The sequence below is a fragment of the Microtus oregoni genome, unplaced genomic scaffold (assembly GCF_018167655.1).
Source record: "Microtus oregoni isolate MIOR12 unplaced genomic scaffold, Mior012 000057F_ref0000458, whole genome shotgun sequence".
Taxonomy (NCBI): domain Eukaryota; kingdom Metazoa; phylum Chordata; class Mammalia; order Rodentia; family Cricetidae; genus Microtus; species Microtus oregoni.
The window spans coordinates 6,100,687-6,113,211 of record NW_024543833.1 but is presented as its reverse complement, the minus strand read 5'-3'; the positions used below and the strand labels follow the sequence as shown (position 1 = coordinate 6,113,211).

The following is a 12,525-nucleotide window of genomic DNA, read 5'->3' as shown; positions in this document are numbered from 1 at the left end:
ATTATTAATTTGTTCGCTTCTCTCTCTCCACCCTATGATGGAATGTGTCCACGGCAGAGTCCTCTGTCTTTTTAACATCTCTTACCCATGATACTTAGAAGAATATTAATGCTTATAAAGTGCTAGGCGAGGATTTGTTGGAAAATGTTTCACAGGCTATTTAGTATAGCTTTTTCTCATTCCACCCAAAATGAAAACTCAAAGTCAACTATTTATTAGCATCTTCAAAGCCATATCTGACCTGGCCCTATTAGTGCCTCACCCAGGGAACTTGACTGGCAAATCCCAGCTCTCTGGATGTTCAGTCTGGAATAATCTCCAGAGATTCACTCCCTCACCTGCTCCAGATAGACACTGAAATAGCTTCTCAGTAGGATGCACTGGTACTTAATCTGGCACTCCTGCCCCCACCCCCACACTCCCGAAACTTATGGAATATCTCTTTCCTGCCCTCTACCCTATTTCTCTTTAGCACCTGTGACTCATGTGTCATAGAGGTAACCTGTTCATTTTGTCAGCTCTTTGTCCCCAGATAAGTAGTAAGATCCACAGGGTTAGGGATGCCTGCTTATTTTGTCCGTGTCTGTCTATAGAGCCTATAACAGCCCTTGCTGCTATTTAGAAATATTTTTTGAATAAATGAACAAGCAACTGAATATATTATTTTCTCAAGGTATTGAACAAGTTGAAAACATTGAATTTATGAAGGAATTCTTTTAATTATTTATTAAACGGAAAACTATTAGACACACTAGTCCTCCACTTATTTAAGGAGGGCTGAGGGGAGAAGCTCAGCACTTGAAGGACATCATTAATGACCAAAAGGAAACTGAAATCAGTCAAGTACATAGTGCCAAGAGCAGGTCCATCTAGTGATATTGCCGTTTCCTGCATCAACAGAACATCCATCCACACCGTACCTTCTACACCTAGCCATGAAGAAGGCCAATCATCTTCCTTTAAAGGGCATCTTTGCAAGTAATTACGTCCAGCATCTGGTTGGCCCTGTCTCTTTTTATTGGAATTGTTCTCCTGTATCTCAGCATTACCAGCAATTGCTTCAGAGCTGAAGTATTGGTTAACCAGCCTCAATGAATCAACACAAGAAACCAGACTCATTATGAGACGAGCTTTATGTGAATGGTCAGTGTGCCGTCAATGCTCTACTAGGCCAGAGTTCCTCAACCTGTGGATCGCAAACCCTTTGGGGATTGAATGGCTCTTTCACAGGGTCATCTAAGCCCATCGGAAAACACAGATGTTTACATTACAATTCACAACAGTAGCAGATTTACAGTTACAAAGTAGCAATGAAAATAGTTTTATGCTCACCACAACATAAGGAACTCTATTTAAGGGTCACAGCATTAGAAATGTTGAGAACTACTGATCTAGGCTGAAAGTCAAACACCAGCTTTCTCCAATGGGGGAAATCAGCAGATGCCAGCACTGATGGACCTGGAACCTTGACATCCCTGTTTCTAGAGGAAGCAGAAACTGGACGACAGAAGTACAATGTGGTACACCATGAGTTAAGAGGATAACTTTACCGCGGTTACCTTCCTTATCAGGTCAAACATGTCTGTTCTAGAAATGACCTATGGGGAGGGAGAGCCGTGGTTTGCTTGCATTTGACAGATTCTTTTATTGCCACTTGGCAAAGATGAGAACAGGCTTATCCAGTTTCATCGGAAATGTTTTGCTTTCCATTTAGCAGCAATGATAGTAAGGGAGCCAGGGAGTTCGTAGGCAGTCCTTAATCAGAGACATCTCCTTAACGTTAGAGTCTCTGGCAAGTGTGCGCCTTGTGATGATCCACAGAAGTTCCTGCTGGTAAGAATAGTGTTCTCCTGTGGGTAAGGAATTACCTTTGGAAACTATGAAAAATTGCCCTGCGAGTGGGCAGGGTGGAATCGGAAAAGCGCTTCTCTCGTTTGATTACTTCAAACTGAGCTTTACAGTAGCCTGAAAAGCCAGTGGACTTATCCACCTGTAATAATATAATACCAATGTCCATCTTTTCTACTTTATGAAAGTTACAGCCATTAACCAGTAGCTTGTACACATACGAAAGTAAATATGACTATAACTAAATATTGAGAACTGTGAGGATTCTCTTAAGCAGACTCACATCAAAATCCACGTCTTTGCTAATAACCCTGTAACTACATGCATTTAGACTGGAGTTCCACAGCCTTAGTTTTGATCGCGTTGCAGAAAGCTGGCAAGCATGTTACAGGTGTGCAGGCTTTAACCAAATGCAGCTTCTACCGAGGAAGGCCATTCCTGCTTAGACATCACCCTAGTCGATAGTTTTCGGAGACTTAGAACGATAATGTTGCAGCCGGGAAAATCTTGGAAGTGGGACCTATGGCAATAACACTCCCTCTCTCCACACACCCACTCTCTAGATGCAAAACTTTGATCGGAATTTGAAAGTAATGGGGCCAAGACTGGAGCACAGAAAGCTTACTTCACTTTCTGTGGCTGATTCATCTCAAGGAAGTGCTGAGACAAGCCCTGTGTCTTGCCTGGCAAGCCTCCCTGGGTCCTTTCTCTCTGCATACCAACCACTCTTCTTGCTGATAATAATAGTTTTTACTTTTATTTATTTATTTATTTTGATACAGATGACATGTCTCTGTCCTGTGTTCTTGTTTGGGTTTGATTTTTGTTCCAAGCAGCTATAGAATAGGCACACACCAAAGCAAAAGGGTAGATCGAGTTTATGGGGGCCATCTGAGCAGGAGCGGCAAGCCCCCAGGTTTGGCTCGCTAGGCTTTCTGCAGGGAACAGATGGAAGGCTGCAGGCGCGGGGCCTCCGCGATGCCCCCTTTCCCTGAAACGCTGCGGGCACCCAGAGTGGGTGGGACAGAATTCCAACGGCCAGCCGGCCTTCCCCAACTCACCAGCCGGAGGAACAGCCACAGCGAGGGCGCTGGTGTCTGGTTTCAGGGCCGCTCCGATCTTCCCGAGCTCCGGGACCCACCAGCAGCCACCGCGCACCCGGAGCCTCACAGAACCACTGTCATGGGCAGGGCTCCCTGCGTCTGCAACCTGTGGCTCCTAGTCGGTGCAACGCCAGGCAGTCCCCAACCTCTGCCAGTCCGGACTGCGAGTGGCAGGGCTGGTAGCACCACCCGGGAGTCCGCCTAGGCGGCTGGGATCAGGAAGGTTTGTGTGAGAAGAAGGCGTGTCTCTGAGTCGTAACGCGGACGTGCCTGGCTCACCTCGGGCCAGTCTGGCTAGTGACTCAACCGCTGCAATAAGAAACACATTTGCAATGGGTTTCTGATCCTACTGCACGCACTGGCTTTGTGGGAGCCTAGGCAGTTTGGATGCTCAACTTACTAGACCTGGATGGAGGTGGGGGTTCCTTGGACTTCCCACAGGACAGGGAACCCTGATTGCTTTTCGGGCTGAGGGGGGGGGGGACTTAATTGGGGGAGGGGGAAGGAAATGGGAGGCGGTGGCGGGGAAGAGACAGAAATCTTTAATAAATAAATAAATTAAAAAAAGAAAAAAAGAGAAATATTTAGATCCATAGACCATTAAAAAAAAAAAGAAACACATTTGGCTGCTGGTGGAGTCTCCTGCCCCCCCCCCCCCCCCCCCCCCCCGCTCGTTTTCATTGACTTATTTTTCTGGCTTTGCGTTGACACCTCATTCAAAGAGCTTGGAGCAGTGTGTGTGTGTCTGTGTGTGTGTGTGTGCGCGCGCGCGCGTGCGTGCGTGCGTGCGTGTGTGTGTGTGTGTGTGTGTGTGTGTAGCCTCCCAGAGCAAGGGCTACCGAATAGATGGAAATTGGAAGGAAACTGAATTTCTAAAGTTAGGACACAGCCATAGGAATACACAATCAATCCACGCCACTGGAATCCCTCCTTCCTAAAGCCATTTGAGAACTAATGAGTTACTGCCAAACCAAATAATAAATACAGCCACTAAACTAGTATTTATTAAATTCACAGTATGTGGCAAGTCCTATACTAAAAAACACGTTGGTTTTCCCCATTAAGTGTAGGTCCTGTGTAGCCCTTGGGTATTACATTTTGGACATACTCTGACATCCCTATGTTTTCGGACTCACGGTTAAGGTATACAAGACTGAATACGAAGAATAGCATTTGACATATTCCTTCGCCAAGAAAATAGTTCCAAACCTGTTGCTTACGCTCACGTTAGAGTTAGGGAGACGATGACTTAAGCTTTAATTCTTTAACTCATCCCTGACCCTATGCTTCAGGGTTTAAAGTCTGCTGCTGGGGAGAATTTCTTGCAGAAGGCCCGAACCACAGACCAAGCACAAAGATGTACCTTCCTTGAAGACAAAAATATTAGCGCTAGTGGGGGCTGTAAAGTGAGTTTCTAGTCAGACCAGGCTTCCTATAGCGAGGTCGTCCCAAAAGGAGAGAAAAATGGAGGATGGAGCAGGGCGAGGGATGGGATTTGTATAGTTAATGAGAGTCAGTAGTCTAGAACAATGCCTGGTCACATTTTTTTTTAATTTATAGAACCATTGCCTGCATATACTATTTTAGTAGCCTTTAATCTACCCTATCCTTCCCAAGTATTAATTTGAAAAACTTTAAAAAATATTCGTTGATTTTATTCTCTGTATATGAGTGTTTTGCCTTTTGCCTGCATGTATGCATGTGCACCAGGTGCATGCCTGGTTCTCTGTAGGGTCAGAAGAGGACATCATCTGCCCCTGGAACTGGAACCATGGATGGTTGTGAGGCACCATGTGGGTACTGGGACCAAAGCCTGCCCAGGTCCTCAGAAAGAGTGACAGGTGCTCTTAAAAACTGAGCCGTCTTCTCGACCTCCAATATCCTTTGACTCATAAAAATTGTTTTGACTCTTTTGACAGGAAGAAAAAAATGTGTGAAGGTAATAATTTTAAAGGCTCTTTTGTGCCTGGGGCTTATGTGACACAAATTAAACAGATAAAATTTCTGTCTCATTCAACAAAACATCACTGATGTATATGCAGATACCATTGTAGTTGGGAAACTTCTAGCTAAAAGGGCAAGTTCATCACCCATGTCTTATCCTCCTCAAACTCCCTGAACACAAAAAGAGATCAATTATGAACTTCTAACAATGCCTTTAAACCATAAAAAATAAAATAAGAGAGAAAAGACACAATTGCAATGGATTCTTGTAAAGACGGTCAACCAGTTGGAGACAGGTATAGCCTTAGAGAAGCAGTTTACACGGTGCCTGTCTGCGGGCAGAGTTAAAGACATGGTTATCAGCCCTTCTCCCTGCAAAAGCCAGAAGGCGGAGACTTTATACAGCAGAAATACTGGCACAGGCTGGCGACTAGTGGTGGAGCATAGGGCTTGGTTAGAGACGTACACAGACTGCTTGGACCTGAAGTTCCCTCCCCACTGCCATGTAATCAACCGACTTCCTTCTTCTGCTTCTTCCAGCCTCCAGTCTTCCAGAGAATGCAAATAAGAGTCAGAGGTGGCTTACTGTGAGCTGAACACAGGCCCTTTGACTGGGCTTCTAGTGTGGGTGAACAACAAAGAAGTCAGTCCTCAGCGAAGTAGAGCAACAAAGAAAACAATCTTCAGTGAAGCAGAGCAACAGCTACATAAAATGTTGGAGAAAAAAAAAGTGACCAAAATCAATTCTAGAGAGTTCTAGAAGATGAGTTTTTTTTCTGTGCAGAAAGGGATGGAAAGGTGACAGAAAGGAAATAATGCTCTAAAAATTCCACAAAGAAAGACTATGAGCTGGTGAGATCAAAAGTCCCTTTACACTCACTAGCAAATACACATCACTCTGAGTTATTAGTAACCCACAAATAATTAACATGTCTTCCAGAGCCACAGGTCAAATCATTTACACAGGAAAAAAGCTATATTGAATTTCCCAAGAATAATAGCAAACATAGATGTTTCCTTGAATGCCCTTCCATCTTAAAAACCAGTTTATTTTGAATCTAGAATTGCATGCCCAGATGAATTGCTAGCCCTGTAAACAATGGCATTTTCATGCTTTCAGGCACTCAAAATTACTCATTCTTCCATGGACCATCTGAAAAACAGCTTCCTCAAAAGAAGTCGATAAATCAAGAAGAGGTGAGTGAAACCCAGAAAAGTCAAGTCCAACACGAGAGAGAAATCACAGTTGCTCAGAAGAGCTCTCATGAAGCAGGCCCGGGGAGGAGGAAGGCTCAAAGTAGCTCTATCTCCAATCAAAAGAAAGAAGGCAGGAGGGTTGGTACCTGCATACTGAGAAATTAGCCGCTGTGCTCGCCAGATCCTTTCTGCTCTCCGGAGCATCCCTCTAGAATTCTTTCTGAGCTCCCTGCGCGCTGTGGAGCATTCAGTTGAGTTCTTGTCAAGGGTACCCGACATATGTGATCAACATCACTGCTAGGCTGCATCCATAGCATGGCTCTTGGGAGCCTCCCTTCCCTCCCACACCTATTCTTTTTTTCTTGATAGCATTCAGGTGCATTAGAGAAGGAAGGGCTCTGAAACCCTACAAGGGAGTAAAGTTTCTTTCTTTCTTTTTGAGATAGGGTTTCTCTTTGTTACTCTGGCTGTCCTGGAACTCACTCTGTAGACCAGGCTAGCCTTGAACTCAGAGGTCTTCCTGCCTTTGCCTCCCAAGTGCTAAGGCCTTCAGCGCCACTTTTGGCAACAATAAAGTTTCTAAAGAAAAAAAGTTATGACCCCGAAAGCTTGTAGCCAAAGAAATCCCAGCTGGTACTTCTGAATTATGACATGAGCAAGAAGTAAACTTGTATAATGATATTGAGATTTTGAGGTTGTTTCAGCAATTAAACTGCTCTGACTGCCACATTTTAAGAGAACATTTGAAGGCAGTTTTGAATAATTTAGTTTGTGTTCGAAATACTACATAACATTTAAAAGTACCTTACAAACTCCAGGAAAAACAAAGTGTTGTATCAGAAAGGAAATACATGATAGAATACTACTTCATTCTTGTGTGAGTATAATCAATATAATATCCACAATGGAGTTAATCAAACTGCAATAAAACCGCTTATGGGAAGTGCGGAGAGAGAGAGAGAGACTGGGAATGTGTCTGTGTAAGAAAGCTAATCACATCCTCAATTATGATCACCCAAAGTTCGTGAGTATTGTTTAAGATAGCTAAATAATAATTACTAGGCTAACAAACCATTTAGAAATATGAAAGGACAACCAGAAAACATGAAATGAAATTTATTGGGGAGGGGAGTGGAGCTCAGGACTTAAGGGAAGATCTGTGGCTATTTTAACACCATTTTCTTCTTTTTCTATTTCATTATTTTCAAAGATCTCTCTGTATCTCTGTCTCTCTGTCTCTCTGTCTCTCTCTCTCTCTCTCTCTCTCTCTCTCTCTGTGTGTGTGTATGTGTGTGTGTACACGTATGCACACAGGTATCAGCAGAAGGCAGAAGGGCATCAGAGATCCCTGGAGCTTGAATTGTAGGTTCTGATGAACCACCCTAAATGGGATCAAAGTGGGAATCAAATACGTGGAATCAAACCCTGGTTGTCTGGAAAAACGGAAGTGCTGTTAACTGCTGAGCCTGCTCTCCAGCCCCCTTAAAGACTTTCTTTACTTGATTCATTTTTAATGAATTTATTCTTTGTCGGCATCATATTTATATATGTAATATTTTCTGGCCCTGCTCTTTCCCCTACCCCCATATACCCTTTTTCTGCTCTCCCTCCCATCCACATCCTGATCTCATTTTTATGTCTTCTTGTCTTATATTACCTTAATAAAAAGACAGCTTAGAATCCTAGTCCTCCTACCTCCACCTCCCTAGTGATGGGATCATGCATGTATGATACAATGCTTAGGTCAAGAATAGGTAGATAATAGATGTGTGTGTGTGTGTGTGTGTGTGTGTGAGAGAGAGAGAGAGAGAGAGAGAGAGAGAGAGAGAGAGGATAGATAGATAGATAGATAGATAGATAGATAGATAGATGATAGACTTAAACAAGAAACTGTGTTTCATATCTTCTCTCTTGTCTTTTGTGATACGAGCTACATATTTTATGGCCACAATACTGACTTTGAGTCTTCAGCATCCTCTTCACAATTTCTCCTGCTTAGACTCACTGTTGCACTTCAATCCTCTAACAAATGCCAGTGGAGGGAGTCGTTCTTGTGCAGGCAGAAGGGTGTGCCTCCACCTTCTGCTGATTGCTAGTTCACGTGGTGTCTTCCTAATCACAAGTAAAAATCAGCTCCTCCCCAGCTGAAGGAAACACCAGAGCGTGACTAACCAGTCACAGGACCGGACTCCCAGGCTGTGCTGGTTGTCCTGCCTACTGCCAAGGATGGAACTTTAGGGTATGAGCATGGTGAGAACTTGAGACAGTAGGTTGCTCCAACTGTGAAGCACAAGGAACTCTTTTAGATATGTTTTCCACACTGGGCAGGCAGTCACAATTGTACCTGGACTATCCATGGGCTCTGACCTTCCAGTAACTTCTAATCTCATTTGGCCTCACATTCTTGGAATGTGAAATGAGGAAACCTAATTTGGAGCTTATTGTAATGTATGTTGAATTTGTTTTTCCTATGTTACTGGGAAATACTGTGGAGAAGCTCAATTTCATATATAATTTTTGCATGTAATTTAAAAAAAAAACTCTGATTTCTGAGAAGTCACAGTGTAAGGAGGCTCTGATATGGGCTCTAATGTCTATCCATGAACACAATTGCAATAAGACATTGTTTGGTCATTTCAATAACCTTGCCGATAAACTGTTAAGTAAAAGAAAGCTGCATTTTAGAGAACTAAGTATATAGGAAAATATTACTTTTTATGTCACCGTGTTGGCTAGTTTTATGTCAGCTTGGCACAAGTAAAAGTCATCTGAGAGGAGGGAGCCTCAATTAAAAAACAATGCCTCAATAAGATCAGGCTATAGGCAAACCTGTAGGGCGTTTTCTTAATCAGTGATTGATGGTGAATGCTGCAGTGCATTGTGGGTGGTGCTATCCCTGAGCTAGTGATCCTGGCTTCTAAAAGAAAGCAAGCTGCACAAGCCATGATGAGCAAGCCAGTAAGCAGCACCTTTCCATGGCCTCTCTATCATCTCCTGCTTCCAGATTCCAGCTCTGCTTGAGTTCCTGTCCTGATTTTATTCAGTGGTGGACGTGGAAGCTAAATGAACCCTTTCTTCACCAGCTTGCTTTTGCTCTTGGTGTTTCATCACAGCCATAGTAATACTAACGAAGGTAGTCACTATGACAACATTCTGCATACAAATTAAATACATCCCTGTATCAGCCTGTGTATGACGTGTTTAACAGTCATATGTTTAAAAGGTTACCTAGTCTGTGCTGTGTTTTAGAAAAATCTGATTGTTTTTAGCTGAGACATTAAGAGGCTAGAAATAAAGCCTTGGGAAAAAGGAGGCAAAATATTACAAATCAGACTCAGGAAAGCGATTTACCATAAAACAATTGTAGCAACAAAAAAAAATAGAGGAAAATAATTCTTTCAATGTGTGCATTTTCTCAGTGAAAATCAGAAAAGGAACCCTGAAACTCTCCCAGTATTGCTTATGATGTAATGGTACAGTTAAATTAATTAAGATTAGCAGCTCCCTCTCCTACAGTTTGACATGAGAGAAGTAACCACAAAAAGCTTTGTCTCTTTCTGAATGCACAGTTTTGTACCCTCTCATGATTGGCAAAAGTGGGTTCATAACAATCGAAAACACAGTCCATGCTTATACCCTTTGTGTCATCACCGTTTGGACTCAACTTTCTCCACCTAACTACAGATATTTTAGAACAGCCAGGCATGGTGGCATGCTCATGATATAAAAATGCATGTCAATTTTTTTTTTACTTTTTCTTGAGACTACCATTGTCAAGATGAAATTTTCTTTAAAACTCCTCTGTTTTAGAGCAAAAAATTAAAATATTTGCTGTCTAGTCTGTTTTTAATAACCATCAATAAGCTTTTAATATTTAAATATAACTTTATCTACGCTAATCACTCACACATTTTGGTACAAACATATATTCACTGAAATTAAAGTGCTACAATAAAAGCTTTTAGACTATTTTCAAGGATTAGATAGTCAAGTGTTTAGCTTCTGTGATATGATTAAATATTCTTTCTTTTTGTCATTTATTCTCTGAGTTGTTACAGAAAAATAATATTTTTAATTGTAAAATAATAGAAATATCAAGGTGGATAATTCTATCAAATAATAGTAAAGTGGTCTCTATACAGAAGAGAAAGAACACATGGCCAGTTTTCACTAAAAGAACAACTATGCGCTCATCAGTGTGGCTATCATTGGGGTCCGATGAGACCGAGTGTCACAGAGGACACAGAAAAAGGGAAATAGTTGTTTCCTACAAGTACGCATGTAGATGAGCTTGACTGTTTTACACCGTCTTAAGTGCACAGTCATTAGAACTTTGCAGTAAGTTTGCCAGACATCATCTCTAGCATCTGCCTCCTAACCACAAATTTAAAAATTATCCTCATGCCCATTAAGAATACAATTAAGAGTAATGTATATTCATAAAACAGAATACTACTCAGCAGCAAGAATGAACTCTGGCTGCAACAACACTAGTGAATTGCATCGACATAATTCTGAGTAGCTCAATTCAAGCACAATAAATATATTCTGTAGGGTTTCATACATAAAAATGCCAAAGTTGGACATATCCAATCCACAACATTATAAGTTAAGACAGTGGCTATCCCATGAGGGTATCAGCTGTGACTGAGGAGTGCCACAGGCGTTTCTAATAATGTCTTGTGTCCTCATTTATATGCTAGCTATGTGGTGTGTGTGTGTGTGTGTGTGTGTGTGTGTGTGTGTAGACTTTCCTTGTGTGCCATTCATCCAGCCTTATGGTTTGTGCACATTTGTGCATTTTTTTTGTCTTTTTAATGAAAATCATCTTCAAATGCAAGATAACAACAAAATAAGATTCAAATGAGACGAAAGTGAAAAGGGATGAAGAGCAAGATGAAGTGGAAGTCAGGCCAGCAGAGAGAAAGCCTGCCCTAACGGCCCCACTTCACACACAGAAAGATGATTCATTCACTGTGTCTGTGGGAAAGCAAGAAGATCTGTTGCTCAAGAGAAGTCTTAATCCATTCCCAGGATTATGACAGAAGGGGGATTTCTCTCATGCCTGGAGTGAGGTTTTGTCCTAGTCCTGAGCTATGACTGGAAGAGCATCCTTATAGTAAATACTCGCAGGAAGTGGCTGGGGCTGTTGCTGCTCAAACTGCCATCCACTCAGAAAGATCACATTAATAAACTATGAAGAAATGGAAGCAAGTAGTTCAGTGGGAAATCAAGGATTTCATGTCAGAGCCAGGAACTCCTGTGATTATGTTCTGAGGCAAGAGGACTTGAAAATACAGCACCCCAAGATTGCTTGGGAAGTGGTCAGAATGTGTCATTTGTTACAGAAAGCCGTTGGTGGGTAGGAGCCAGTGGAGGTAAGGTAAGATGGCTTATGGAGTTGAGAAGTTTGATGCCTTTCTCTGTCTTCATTGAACTCTATTTCTGCTCAAGTTTAAACCACTCTGTTATTCCCTCCCCACAAAGAGGTTTAGATTGTCTCCTCCTCCTCCAAGTGATGCTATTCCTAAATTTCTGCTGGCATGTAGTGGAGTCCCCAGGGGAAAAACTGAAGTAGGTATAATCCATACATATTTAACTGAGTATCATCGGCCCTAGGGGCAAAATTTCTTCTCTAGTGAGGTGCCATGATCTTATCTCACTTCCATACAAAATATAAACAATACCTGGCTATACAAAGAACTAGAGAGGAAAACTGTAATCTGAGAATGTCATTTGGAAAACAATATCCACAAAAGCTTTCTGTGTGGTGGGAGAGATGAGATGGCCCTGTGATAACGAGCAAGTCCTGCTCTCCCTAAGGGCCCATGTGCAGGTCCCACCTGAGAGCCACCACAGTCACTTGTACCTCCAGCTTCAAGGGATCTCAGGCTTTTCTCTGACCTCTCATGGCAGACACACACACTTGGCATATGTTCATACACACACAAATAATAATTAAAATAAGTCTTAACTCAGGAAAATACACACAGACATTTAAACATTCAAACTTTGTAAATTTGACTATTGTACAATACAAATTATTTGAAGAGTATAGTTTAAAAGTGGTTATTCCAGTTAAATGTTATATTGAGTATTAAAAAATGGACTTGCTCTTCGAAACTAATATTATCTCAATTATTGTCAATGCCACTCCTATGTTAGGAATTTATATTTCATTATATATTTAATAAGTCTTGACTTTTTCACATTTAGTGAGGGAATGTGTGTAACCACCAGATTAAGTGTATATGGTCAGTTGTTTAAAAATACTTGACCACACACATTTGTGAGTGTGTTTTTTGTTTGTTTGTTTGAGACAGGATCTCTCTACATAGCACTGGCTGTCCTGAAACTCACTACATAGACCAGGCTGGCCTTGAACTCACAGAGTTTCACCTGCCTCTGCTTATGAGGGCCGGAACTAAAGAAA

General features: G+C 41.9%; 1 protein-coding gene across 2 annotated transcripts in view; it reads right to left on the bottom strand.

Moving 5' to 3' along the window:
- The window catches only part of Rab27b (RAB27B, member RAS oncogene family), a 152,249-nt gene that overhangs the window by 61,013 nt on the left and 78,711 nt on the right, over positions 1–12,525 (bottom strand). The window contains exon 1 of one of the 2 annotated variants that reach the window (XM_041639280.1): positions 2,910–3,126. The exons of the other annotated variant lie outside the window; for it this stretch is intronic. The gene's annotated coding sequence lies outside the window, so the exon portion shown is untranslated. Of the gene's footprint in view, positions 1–2,909; positions 3,127–12,525 lie in introns of those variants that run through there. 2 annotated transcript variants of the gene reach the window in all.